General features: G+C 35.7%; 1 pseudogene; it reads right to left on the bottom strand.

The window, feature by feature from the left end:
* Positions 1-3,489: 3,489 nt before the first annotated feature.
* Positions 3,490-12,903, bottom strand: LOC101974522 (L-lactate dehydrogenase A chain pseudogene; annotated as a pseudogene).
* Between the last annotated feature and the right edge of the window lie 368 nt (positions 12,904-13,271).

Here is a 13,271-nt window from a genome sequence, read left to right on the forward strand (position 1 = left end):
AAAAAATAGAAGGAGGTTGAGTGCTTGTTGTCTGGCATTGTAGCAGCATTACTTGATGTGAATGTCGAGTTTCCCCAAAAGGTAAAGCTTAAAAAAAATGCTTTCTGGTTATAAGTACAGCAGTATACATAAACACACGTGCACCCCAGCACACATGCAACAAAGGAAGTGACATGTTTCAAGGCTAATGTTGAGATCTCTTTTCTTCAATTATTTAGGTATTTATGAATAAACAGACATAACTAAAAATCTATGAAGAAATATAGAAAAACATTTCTGAAATTATATTATAGCATAAATATAGGTCTCCCGTATATTCTTGTAATATGGAAAAGAGAATTGAGTGATATGTGAAAAAAATCCTAAAATAATTATTCATTAATGGACATTATGCATCTGATAGAACTGTTTTAACTTTTTATCTCAGAGCTTCATAAAGTATGCAATGGAAGTAAGGTCAAATATGGCTCATAGGTCTCTAATCTCTTTTTTTTCTATAAAGTATGTACTTAAGTGATCTAATTTGAAATCTGAGTTTTCTATTTTCACAAATAAAAATTCATAATATGCATTGCTGTGATCTCACCAATCAGCCATGCACAATTACAGTGTTTTATAAGCTATAGGTTTTACATCAGAAGAATTTCTCCTATTTCAACTTGTTTATTCCTATATTAGAAAAAATAATTCTCAAAATTTTCTTCTTAATTCTTAGAGTGACAGTCTGATTTTGTTATGAGCTAGGCTTCTGATTATCAGCTTTTAAGATTTCAATAGAAATTCTGCAACCAATTCCAAGACAGCATTTCAAACACAATATCAATGGTGGACCTTCCCGCTCCTTTGAAGAAGGAAATGAATGACAAAATCTATACAATAATACCAAAAATTGTTCTCTCAAACTGTCTGACTCACTCAAAAAACAGCAAGAGCAAAAAGAAATATTGGTCCCTGCAATATACTGAATTTTAGACTGTGTATGTTGCTTTTTGAGGAAAAAGGCCAAATTTATTACTTAAGGGCTTTACACTTAAAGTCTCACTGTTTCTTCTGGATTATTCCCCATTGACTTTATATTATAACTGTCTCCTGCTGAGTGCTGAAGATGGACCAGCTAATGGTTTGTCATTGCCTTAGAGAGCAAGTTGTCAACCCAGCCCAGGAGAACTATTAAAGAAAGAAACTCTCAGGACCAGCAATAGAAGAGCCCTCCCTGAAGGCCACTTGACAGTCACATTCTCAGTTATGCTACACAAAGGAAATGCAATACAGCCTTAGAAGGTGGCTGGTGTGATCCTCCTGGTGCAGAGAGGTTGCTCTGGATTGTGACATGCTGCTGTGGATCCTAACATTCTTTGGTCTGTATCTAGATGTGGAAATTTCTTCCAGAGATATCTGGAGCTCTTGTGAATGTTCACTGGTCTATAGGACCCTCACAAACAGGAGGTAGCAGGAGAGGAGAGAGGCATAGAGGTAGTTCATAAGAGGAAGGGTTCTAGCCATGTAAAATGCTTTATCTATTGCCAACAGTCTCAAGAATATCCAGTCTCTCCCTGAATCAGATTCCTTTATGAAATATTCATGGTAGAAATTTTATCATAAAATTATTAAAGTGGTTTTTTTTTTTAAGCAAATATACTTGCTTTTACATCCCAAGCAGCAGTGTAATCAGATCAGGGGTTTATACTTTCAGAAACTTTATCCAGAACCCACGTCACATTTCTTCCATATTATTATTTTTAAAAAATCTTCATGTTCCTTTATTGGAGCAAGTTTTCTGACAGGTATACAGTGATGTATTTATTAAACAGAGACCTGTGCACAAATTACTTATTATTCATCTAGACAGGTTTTAATTAGGCTTTGCCTCTTGATGGAATAGTTCCATATATAAAGTTTTACACAACAAAAAGCTTTGAATTTGACCAGGCTATCCATTAATTCACCTCTGAAAAAGTAGCATTTAATTTCAGCTATATTTTACAGCATTAAAATGCGTATGCGTTACGTAGCTTTTCAAAGTGCTGCCCTCTGCATGGCAGCATAGAGCAGACAGAGCAGGACCATCATCCTACCAAGATCCACACGTTGGTGTTGGAGAATTGTATGCCAGATACCTGGGACTTAAAGAGACAAAAATGTCTTCCTGACCACCAATCCGGACTTCTTACTCTGAGAGCCCATTTTCTTGGCCACACTTTATAGAGCCAATGAAGACATGCCAGCAACTGTCCCATGTCATTAGAGCATCAGGTCTGTTTGATGGTGGCAGCAAGCACTACTATATCCAGGTAAATGAAAGCCCACTTTAAAAACTGCCAATTTGAGACAAAAATCAAGGGCATCACTCAGAACTCACTTTTGAGTTCTAGTATCCCAAATGACATTTATGTTTTCAGAAACCAATAGCAAATTGTATCCATGTTTCCCAGCTATGGAGACATGAGGACATTGATTGAAATCTCTTCACTCAATCCACGTTGCCCTGAGATTATCGTGCAAAGTGCATATCCAAATATACACTATATATCCTATATAAAGTTAGGGTGACAAAGTTTGACAATGATGTTATTATACAAGTCAAACTTGGAATGTCATATTAAAAATATATTTATTCTGAGAGAAAAGCATCAAGTCCTTTGTGTACACATTTAGTTTTATTGTAACAAAGCAACTTGTACAGTTTTATCGTTTAAAACTGAGCATCATTTTTTCTTTCCAGTAAAAACAAAAAAGAAAATTTAAAAAGAAATAAACAAGATTACAATAGAGAATGTCAATTTCAAATAAGATCCTACTGATTCCCCTGTCAAGTGGCAGGGCTCATATAATCATTAGGAGAGAATTTTATTTTAAAAGTGTCATCTTAAACTGCAAGGATGTCCATTAAACATCACAATTAAACATGCTGAAGGAGAAGCCATGTTGTCAAAATGCCCACTTAACCCACCCAAACATCTCAAACTCATCCTTTGGTGACCTTCTATAACCCCATTTTTTTAAAAACTTTTTTTTCTTTTTTTAAACAAGAAAAAGTAGGCAGATACATGTTGGTTAATGCTAACTATCCGTATTCACATAGAGACACAGTGTAATCTCTGAACCCAATATACAGAGAAAGGAGGAAAAAACCTAGAATTCTGTGCACTCCTACACAGGGGCCCAGCACCCCCCACTCCCAGCAGAGTGAGGGAGCAGAAGGGTTTCCATTTTTCCCACAGAGCATGGTGATGCTGATTCCATACAGATTTTTTTTTGTTTTGATACAGGAAGAAATAAAAATGAATTTAGAATAGAAGGGTGTAGAGATTCCTTTCCCATTGTACTTTGCTCAAGGTATTTGAGCACCCTGGTTTGAGAAAAGAGATCTCAAGAACAGGGCAACTAAGCACAAGGCAGGGAGAGGGATAGAATGCAACTTGCTCCCAGGGATTGAATTAAAAATCAAAAAACAAAAGAAAAAAAAGATTGCAATCCATTAGTGTTCAATTAGTCATCTTCTCCTTCATCCTCCTCTCCTTTCTTCCCTTCATAATCATCTTCATCTTCTTCAACTTCATCCTCCTCTTCATCAGTATCTTCCAATCCTTCTTCTTCTTCATTATCATTTTCTTCTTCTTCTACTTTCACTTCTCCATCATCCATAACAGAAACCAAGTAGTACTGCAATAGATTTGTCCAAATATCATCTTTGATGACCTCTCCTAACTCATCTGCACCTGCAGCAGAATGGTCAGTAAGCCTTGTAAAGAAGCTCTCTGGTTCTTCATGCTCCCTCTTCGTGCTGGCATGACAAGGAGCTGGGATCCCAGCCTTAGGGTTACGGCTCTATGATATGGTAGAACCTAGTCCTCCAGCTCTGTTTTTATCACTTTAACCTTCTATACAAATGTTTGCTAGTTTGCTAAGTCATCTGTCTGCAGAAGGCCTGCCACTTTCTATAGAGGCTCTCTGCATTCTCAGCCCACTTCACTTTTAGCTCTCACATACTAAGGTAGTCATTGATAGAAGAGAGTTAGCATTATCCTAGTTCACTTCTAACATGATCCCATGTTTCTCTGACCAAAGTACCCAATGTTTAGCCCTAGGAAAGGTAGTAATGAAGCATAATTTTGTGGTACTTCTTTTCTCAGTTTTGTCACATACTCATCCAAGGAGTTGCTCCATCTGATACCTTCTCCACCCCAAACAAACAAACAAACAAACAAACAAAAACCAAAAACCAGGATTACTAAAGAGTTGCCTCATGATGATAGAGTAGGAGGGACTATGAGAATTTCTCTAGAGTATATATGACAGACTAGGAGCTCATAGACTTGATTTTTTTCATGACTTGCACCTAGTTTAATTTTTTAAAAATAGCTACTAGAATTTCACATTGGGGAATCTTACTTAAAAAACCAAGATTTCTACCTTCTTTAAAAATAATTAAAAGATTTAGTCTCTCTCACAACACTCAGATGGAAATCAGAGTTGCCAGCCCCATTTAGACAACATTCTTATTCCCACTTCTCCCCCGCCTACCACATCATTTATACTACCTGTCTTCTGTTGTCATTTGAATCTGCAGCTTTTATTTTAATGTTGCATTGTGTACTTACATTAAACCCCCTTTTAGTCAAAGAAGATGCTAAGAAAGGCATTTTCATGCTTCCAACAGTGTACTTTGGGTCGTTTATTGTAGTTGGGGCTGCTAACATTGCTCTCACTGTGTCTGTCTGATCTTATGGTTCAAAAAATCAACTTAAAATGTTGCTTTTGTGTGTTTAAGATTATTTCAGGTTTTGCTATGCATGTGGAAGTTTTCCAGATGTATTAGTATAAGTCCTTTGGTGGAAAATGATCATATTTTAATATGCACTGAGCTGTATGGCTTGGTCTTTGTTCCTTGTGGTAGAGAGAAGGACAATCCATGAGGGCATATTCTATGGCTTCTGTCTACACTTGAAACATTTTATCCATTTTTAATTTTAACAGCAGTACTTGAGGACAAATTATATAGGAATGATGAACAAGTTGCCTTGAAGGGATGTGTAGCAATCAGCTTTAGAATGGACAGATTCTTTAAAAGTTCATTAGGTGCATCATAAGGAACAACAGAGAGAAGCAGCAGGTTAGTGAAAAACCTAGTTTCAAAGGCTGCTCACCTTCCATTTTTCTTTTAATCTCTCTAGCATGTTTATAGCTAGAAAGGAGCAGGAGATATTGAAGATTTATGCCAGAGAGTAAAGCAAAAGTGGTTATCTCCAGGTTGCTTTCTTGTAAACTGGAAGTTTTTGTTGAGATCTTGATGTTTTATTTTTATTTTTACTTCTTAAGTTGAGACAACTCATTTCAAGCATATGTTTCAGAGTGAGCACCCGAGGAAGCATTCTAATTTTAGAAAATGAATGTTAAATTATTGAGGTCAGCTAGTTTTTCTGGACAGTGTCAAGAGTGGGGTGAATGTAGAGTAGAAAGTGGGAGGAGAGAGGTTAGAGGGAGTGTGTGTGTGTGTGTGTGTGTGTGTGTGTGTGTGTGTGTGTGTGGTGTAATTTTAGGGAAGATTCAGACTGATTTGGAAATAGCAGAGGTACCTGTGAGATTAAACCAAGTATAGAGTTAAAATGCCAAAACTTTCTTCTCTTGTCTGCATTTTTACACATCTGCTTTCTTGGCTGCTGCTAATATTTGCATTTTTTTAATGCCTAAGGAAGTTCAATGTTGAATAATTGATCGAATTAGTAGCAATGAAAGGATTAGACAAATCACAATTTCATTTACTTTTTGAAAACTATTTGTCTGAATGAGAAGTGGCAACTAAGAGGTAAATGGGACAGAGCTGCTAATAGATTGTAGACAATTCATTTTCAAGTGTTATTAGTGTTTACTAAGTCTGGAGACCCTGCACAGAAGTATGTTTCCTTTTTATTTTCAATTTCTAACAGACTGTTAAATTGTACTGCATTTGGAATCATTAATTGCCTTTCATGATAAAATCAAAGATACACAACTTGAACTCTTAATATGTCAGTTTTATTTTTGAATTGTCTCAAATGTTTATAATATTGCAAAGCCCTCTCAATTATAACTTGAAAATATAAGAAGATATACTGATTGGTTTATTTGGCTAGTAATTATTGGTTTATTTATTTTATAAAATCTAAAATAATGACAACACATTGATGATAAAAATATGCATCAGCCTGGTGTATGTATTTTTATACTAAATATTAAAGGAGAAAACCTTTATTACAAGTTAATATTTAATTGAAATAGTTTCTACTCTAAATGTGAATGCTTGAAAAAGAAAATTCAAGACAGGTAAAACCTCAGAGATGTCAGACTATCTTTAATGGAAGCCTTAAACCTGAGAAAAATATCATCCTAATTTTCTGGTCAAGGGACTATGGCTGGAACCCTAACAACTAACATCAGAATGATCATATTTATGATCCCAAATTCAATTTAGGGATCCACTACTCTAAACCAGATTTAATTATATACTGTTATTTGCTGAGGGCCATTACCAAGTAGGAATGACGCATCGAAATTTCCTTGCCAAGCGTACCCCATGCTGCTTAGAGGACATTTGATGGAACATTGCATGCATGCTTTAATAAGGTGACCTTGCTCAAGGACCAAGGCGGATTCGGGTTTAGAGCTGATCAGGTTTGAGGAAGTAACCGGCTCCTTGAGTTTAAGGCGTTGCCAGTTTAAGATAATGGGTTTTAGGGAAGTTGGAAGTTGAAGATTATTGCTGAGATTAGGGTGTTCCTGCTGCTTGTTCCCATTGAGTTCTCGTGAGATTAAAATGGGATTTGGAGAGAGCCTCGTGGAGTAGGTGGTTGGTGCGGGAGGCAGCAGAACGTGTTTGCCCCTGGACCTGTGTGGAGGCGGTGTGAGAGCGGGAATAAAGAATTGCTGTTTGAACCTACAAAGCTGTGAGTGCCTCGTGATTCTGGTGCCAAGCCGAGACATTGGCCTTGGCAGTTATTAATCCTTATATCCTGTATTATTATTCATAAATATTATTAAATAAGTGACAAGAAGAATGAGTGATTTATTGGGATACAAAAATCTTGTCCAGTATGATGGACAGTAGTTAGCAATTCAGACAAATTTAAACTTTTTAGTGTATCAGTGGATGTCCCGAATTCAGAATTACTTTTAAAACTTCAAAATGTATATGGATAAGTTAAGAAGGTAATTTTAAGTCCTGCAGAAAGCCTGATTCTTGACGGGAATCCTAATCTAAAAGAAAACTATTTGGAGGAGAGCATGCTGTGCTTCACCTTTCCTATCAGTATTTTTATGTGAGTGAAATCAGATTAAAATAATCATCAAAGAAAGTTCTAAAAGAATGGGGTAAGACTAGAGGATGAAAGGAAGTCATAAATCATTCTCCCTGATAGAATACGTGGGGAAGAGAGGAAGGACCGATTTTACAGTTAGTTCCGTTTGTATTAAGAGTTAGATGGTTGATTTATGGTGAGTCACAGATCTCTTTTAGTTTGGGTGTCTAGAGCCTCCTTCTCTCCATGTGCTCTGTGAGTCTGTGCTTACTTAGTGGTTGTGTTAGGCAGCTTTCATTGCTGTGACCAAAATAACTGACAAGAACAACAGAGAAGGGAAAGTTTATGTTGGCTTACAGTTTCAGAGGTCCAGTCGATGGTTGAGTGATTCCATTACTCTGGGCCCAAGGTGAGGCAGAGCATCGAGGAAGAAGGGTGAGGTGAAGGAAACCTACTCAACTCATGGCAGTCAGGAAGCAGAAACAGAGCACCAGGGAAATAAAATCCCAAGGACACATGGCAGTGACCTACTTCCTCCAGCCAAATCCTGCCTGCCTGCAGTTACCACCCAGTTAGTAGTTCTTTCAAATTATTAGTCCACCAAATGGTTTAATCCACTGATTTGGTCACATTTCTCACAATGTAATCATTGCATCACCTGCATTAATACAGGAGCTTTAGGGGGACAACCTCATATCCAAACCATAACTGGTCACAGAGTACCCGAAATCTGGAATCAGTAAACTATTGCCTGATGGCAAATGAGGCACACCCCTGTTTTCACAAGACCCTGGAACTAAGAATGGTTCTTACGGTTGCTTGTATGGAGATTCCTTAGAAAACTTAGAATGGAACCACCATTTGACCCAGCTCTCCAACTCCCCAGTTTATATCCAAAGGACTTGAAGTCAGCATACTACAGTGACATAGCCACATCAATGTTTATAGCAGTTCACTTCACAATAGCTAAACTGTGGAACTAACCTAAATGACCTTCAATGTATGAATGGATAAAGAAACTGTGGTATATATACACAGTGGAATATCACTCAGCCTTAAAGAAGAGTGAAATTATGGCATTTGCAGGTAAATGGATGGAGTTGAAGAATATCATGCTAAGTGAAATAAGCCAATCCAATCCCCAAAAAATCTAAGGCCAAATGTTTTCTCTGATATGTAGCTTTTGATCAATAATGGGAGGCTGAGGCAAGGGAAAAATGGAGGAACTTTGGATTGGACAGAAGAAAGTGAGTAGGATGGTGGAATGAGATGGATATTATTACCCTAGGTACATGTATAATTGCACATATGGTGTCACTCTGTATCCTGTACAACCAGAGAAATGAAAAGCTGTGTTCCATTTGTGTACAATGAGTCAAAATACATTCTGTTGTTATGTATAACTAATTAGAACAAATAATAAAAAAGAATGGTTTTTCAATTTTAAATGGTAGAAAAAATCAAAAGAATAATAATATTTAGTAAAAATTACATGAAAGTCAAATTTCTATGCTGATTACTACATCTTTATTGGAACATAGCTACATTCATTTCTTTACATATTATTTATGACTATTTTTATACCATAATAGTGCAATACAGACTTTATTGCTGGTAGAGCCTGAAATACCAACTATTTAGCCCCTTATAGAAAAAGATTACCAACCCTTGACTGTAATAAATGGAATTTAAGAAGAGCACCTTTATGTTTTTTTTTCTTAAGATCTAGTCATCAATGACATAAAATCATCTGTGGCAATAGTAAGAATGCAGATTCCTAGGTCCTAGTATAGTTTTTACTGAATAGAAATGCACCGAGCTATGCAGAACATGGAATCTGTGTTTTTTATGTATGGTCCAGGTGATTTTTCTGAACACTGTGGTGCGAGAATCTTTTTGTGCAGGAAAAGGATATAGGGCTCCTGAACCCTTAGGAATGACTTAGGCAGATACTTGGCTCTATATGAAATGTCTTTTATGAATTATTTGAGATACACTAGAGTGGTTTCTGCATATTACTTACCTGCAAAATTTCTATAAAGGATTGATTAAAATAACATTGTATCATATTATATAAAATCATGGTCTCCAAAGTGGAGAATACACACAACTTGATTCACAATCCACTAAGTTCTAGGAAGAAAACAGTAGACTTATTAAATTTTCCCTATAACTTAACTTATTTTTGTGTGTGTGAATGATATATGTACATTTGTATGTGTATATAGACATATATTTGTATATATATATGTATATATACCCAGTATAAAAATGAAAAAAAAAATGTTTATAATTTTTTTTTATAAAAATGTTTATAATAAAAAGTATTTTCTAGTTAACCCATTGCTGTTCTTCCCCCACAAAGGCTGTTTCATTTGCAGTTTATCTCTACCTTTCTAAATAATACCCTGATACTATTTCTAGATGTTTCTGTTTTAAATATGATCTGTTATTTTAAAAGATTAAGGATCTTGTTCTATATTTTGCATATTCATACTCTTGCCTTACTGTCAATGTCTTGGTATAATCATATAAAAATTTTTAAAAATAGTGTTTCTATAATTGTGATAATCATATTACTATCTAGATCTGCTATCTTGATTTGATATATAGCTATCATTCTTTGTTTTCCTTCCCATCATTCTTGGAATTTGCTTTGCCTCCTTTCTTTGTTTATTTCCCAGTTTGCTCTACCTCATACTTTCTTTTTTCTTGATTTAATCTCTCATTTTGCTAGAGATGGCTTCCTGATAAAACGCATGTCTAAGAGAAGTTTTTTGAGAACTTGTTTATCTGAAAAGGCCTGGATTGTTAGTTCTGATGAGGATTGTACTTTAGAAATCTTTTTCTTCCTAATATATTTCATCCTTTAACTTTATTTAATTTTTAATTGACTAATGATAATCCTATATGTTTATGTGGTACAATGTGATGTTTCAATATATGTACATATTGTGGAATGATTAAATAAATCTAATTAACATATTCATCATATTTATCACCTTATTAATTCTTATGGTAGAAACATTTAAATCTATTCTTTGAGCAACTTTAAAATTACATTATTGCTTTAAATAAACTCCATTGTTTATATTTAAGGAATCAACATGTTATAAAATGGATACTTTAGTGAAACAAATTGACATATCCATTATTTGCCATAGTTCCCCCTTCCCCATCATGGCAAAAGCAGCTCTAAATGTATTCATTTAGCAAAATCTTAGATACAATGTATGAACTATAGTACTCATATATTAGATCTTTAGGTTTGTTCATTTTATATATTGCTACTTTGTATCCTCTGATCTAGTCTCTTTATTTTCTCCACGTACCCATCTACCACTGGTAACCACTCTTTTATTCTCTATCTCTGTACTCTGTATGGGGATTCCACATATGTGTGAGATCATGCAATACTTTTTGTCTTTGATTTTTCTTATTTAATATAGTGTCCTCTAGATCCAAGCATTATTTATTTAGTTACTTAATTTAATAGTAATAAGCAGAATCTCCTGTTTTAAAAATATTCCACTGTATATATTTACCAAAGTTTCTTATCCATTCATTTGTTGACAGATTTATTTCTGTCAATTGGTTATTGTGAATAATGCTGGAATGAATGTGGGAGTCTGCAGATATCTTTATAAGGTAGTGATTTAATTTCTTTTGAGTGTAAGAGGGATGCTAGATCATATGGTTGTTTTATTTTTATTTTTAAAGGATATTCCATATTATTTTTCATAATGGTTGCACCAACCTATATTGTTACCCAAAGTGTTAAAATTGCCCACATCCTTGCCAACACTTGCTATTTCTTGTCGTTTTCAAAATAGCCACCTTAATGTGTGTGAGGAGATATCTCATAGTGGGTTTGATTAGCATTTCTCTGATTAGTGATGATGTTGAGTACCTCTCCAATACCTGTTAGCCATTTTTAAGTCATTTTTGAAGAAGTGTCTACCCAGATAATTTCTTCACTTTTGAATTGAATGATGTGTTTTCTTCTTATTAAGTTATATGAGCTCTTTTTTTTCCCACTGTTCAAGGTTTATTTGAAATTTCAGTTGGTGTGACACTTGGATAGCTGGTTGCAATGTTCATTTGTAGATTTTTCTTTTACATTATATCGAAATGTACACTACAGATACATATAATACACAAAATAAAATCCTTTAGAACAGTTATACATAAGACATGCGATATTGGATTTAACATTGGATCCCAGGATGTAACTGAATGAAAAAAAAAATGTTGGACTAGGCATGTCTGATGAAGGTATATCACACAACATACACAATGTTGTGTAACATTGGCAGTGGTATCTCTGAGATGGTGGAACTATTTTAGAACTACACAAGTTAAGTACTACCCAGCATCAGGATATCTGTAAGGTTTTATGCGCCATTCCTATTTCTAACTTTAGAAAATTGATGTTTTCCCCAGGCCATCTGCTTTAATCACAGATCAGATAAAAAGGATACATGCATGAGCTTGGAGTTTGCAGTCATCACAATATAGTCTTTGCCAGAGACAAAAATCCTGTTGTATCCTAGACAGTGAAGTGATATGATATTAGAAGCCTTTAAAACTGCAGCTTTTTTTTGGATTCCCCAAAGTGTATCTGCACTCTTCTTCAAATGTGCCTCTTCCTCAGGAGTCAGATTCACCTTCACAACATCTGAGATTCCATTTTGTCCCAAGATGAAAGGCACACTTAGAAAAACAACATCCTTTATTCCATAGAGACCCTAAATCATAGTGGAAATTGGATGCACTCATCTAAGATTCTTTATTGTACTTTCTGCCCAATCTGCCACAGACAGTCCAATGGTCCAGGATGTATAGCCTTTTAGTTTGATCACCTCATGAGCGCTGTCAACCACTTGCTTATGAACCTCTTTCCAATGTTCCTTATCTGCATCAGTGCCCAAATCTGGGTGCAGATTCTTCAAGGAGACACCAGCAACATTCACTCTACTCCACACAGGTACACTAAGGTCTCCATGCTCCCCAAGGACCCACCCATGACAGCTTAATGGGTGAATTCTCAGCCTTTCCCCCATCAGGTAATGAAACCGTGCTGAATCCAGATTGCAACCACTTCCAATAAAACGGTTTTTGAGAAATCCACTTATCTTCCAAGCCACATAGGTCAAGATAGCCACTGTATTGGAAACAATAATCAACTTGCAATGTGGGCTGTTTTTTTTACAACACTGGGAATGATGAACTTGAAGATGTTCACATTACGCTGGACCAAATTAGACAGCTTTCTCCCTCTTGCTGATGTGCCCCAGCTGTGATAATAACGAGTTTGGAGTTTGCAGTCACATTATAGTTTTTGCAGAGACAATTTTTGGTGCTCTAAGAAAAAGGCTGCCATGCTGGAGCTCCATCATCTCTCCCTTCAATTTATCTTCCATGAAAATAAGAACAAGTTCATCTGTCAAGTCCGTCATTAAGATACTGATGGCACAGGCCATGCCAACAGCACCAACTCTAACAACTGTAATCTTATTCTGGGGGACCTGTTCTTCCTTAAGAAGGTTCACAATTAGCTGATCCTTGAGACTTGCCATCTTGGACTTGGAACCAAAAGGAATCGGGAGTGCACGTTGAGAAGGCGTTGGGAGAGTGAGGCAATAGAATCGGCACTTAGCAGCAGTCTCGGGCACCCTATATGAGCTTTTTATAAATTTTGGATAAATTATGAGACATATGGTGTGCAAACATTTTTTTCTATAAACATAGGCTGCCTTTTCATTTTTTAAAAAATTGTTTTCCTTGACTGCACAGAAACTTTTGAGTTGGAAATAATTTCATTTATTAATTTTGGTTTATAGACTGAGATTTGATGTTATATATAAAAGTCATTGATAAGACCTATAGAAAGGAGATGGTCCCCTATGCTTTCTTGTAGGAGCATTATGGCTCCCATTCTTATGTTTAAGCCATCCAGTTTGAGTTGCTTTTGTATACAATCTTCATTTTCCTATA

The sequence above is a fragment of the Ictidomys tridecemlineatus genome, chromosome 1, assembly GCF_052094955.1.
Source record: "Ictidomys tridecemlineatus isolate mIctTri1 chromosome 1, mIctTri1.hap1, whole genome shotgun sequence".
Lineage (NCBI taxonomy): Eukaryota > Metazoa > Chordata > Mammalia > Rodentia > Sciuridae > Ictidomys > Ictidomys tridecemlineatus.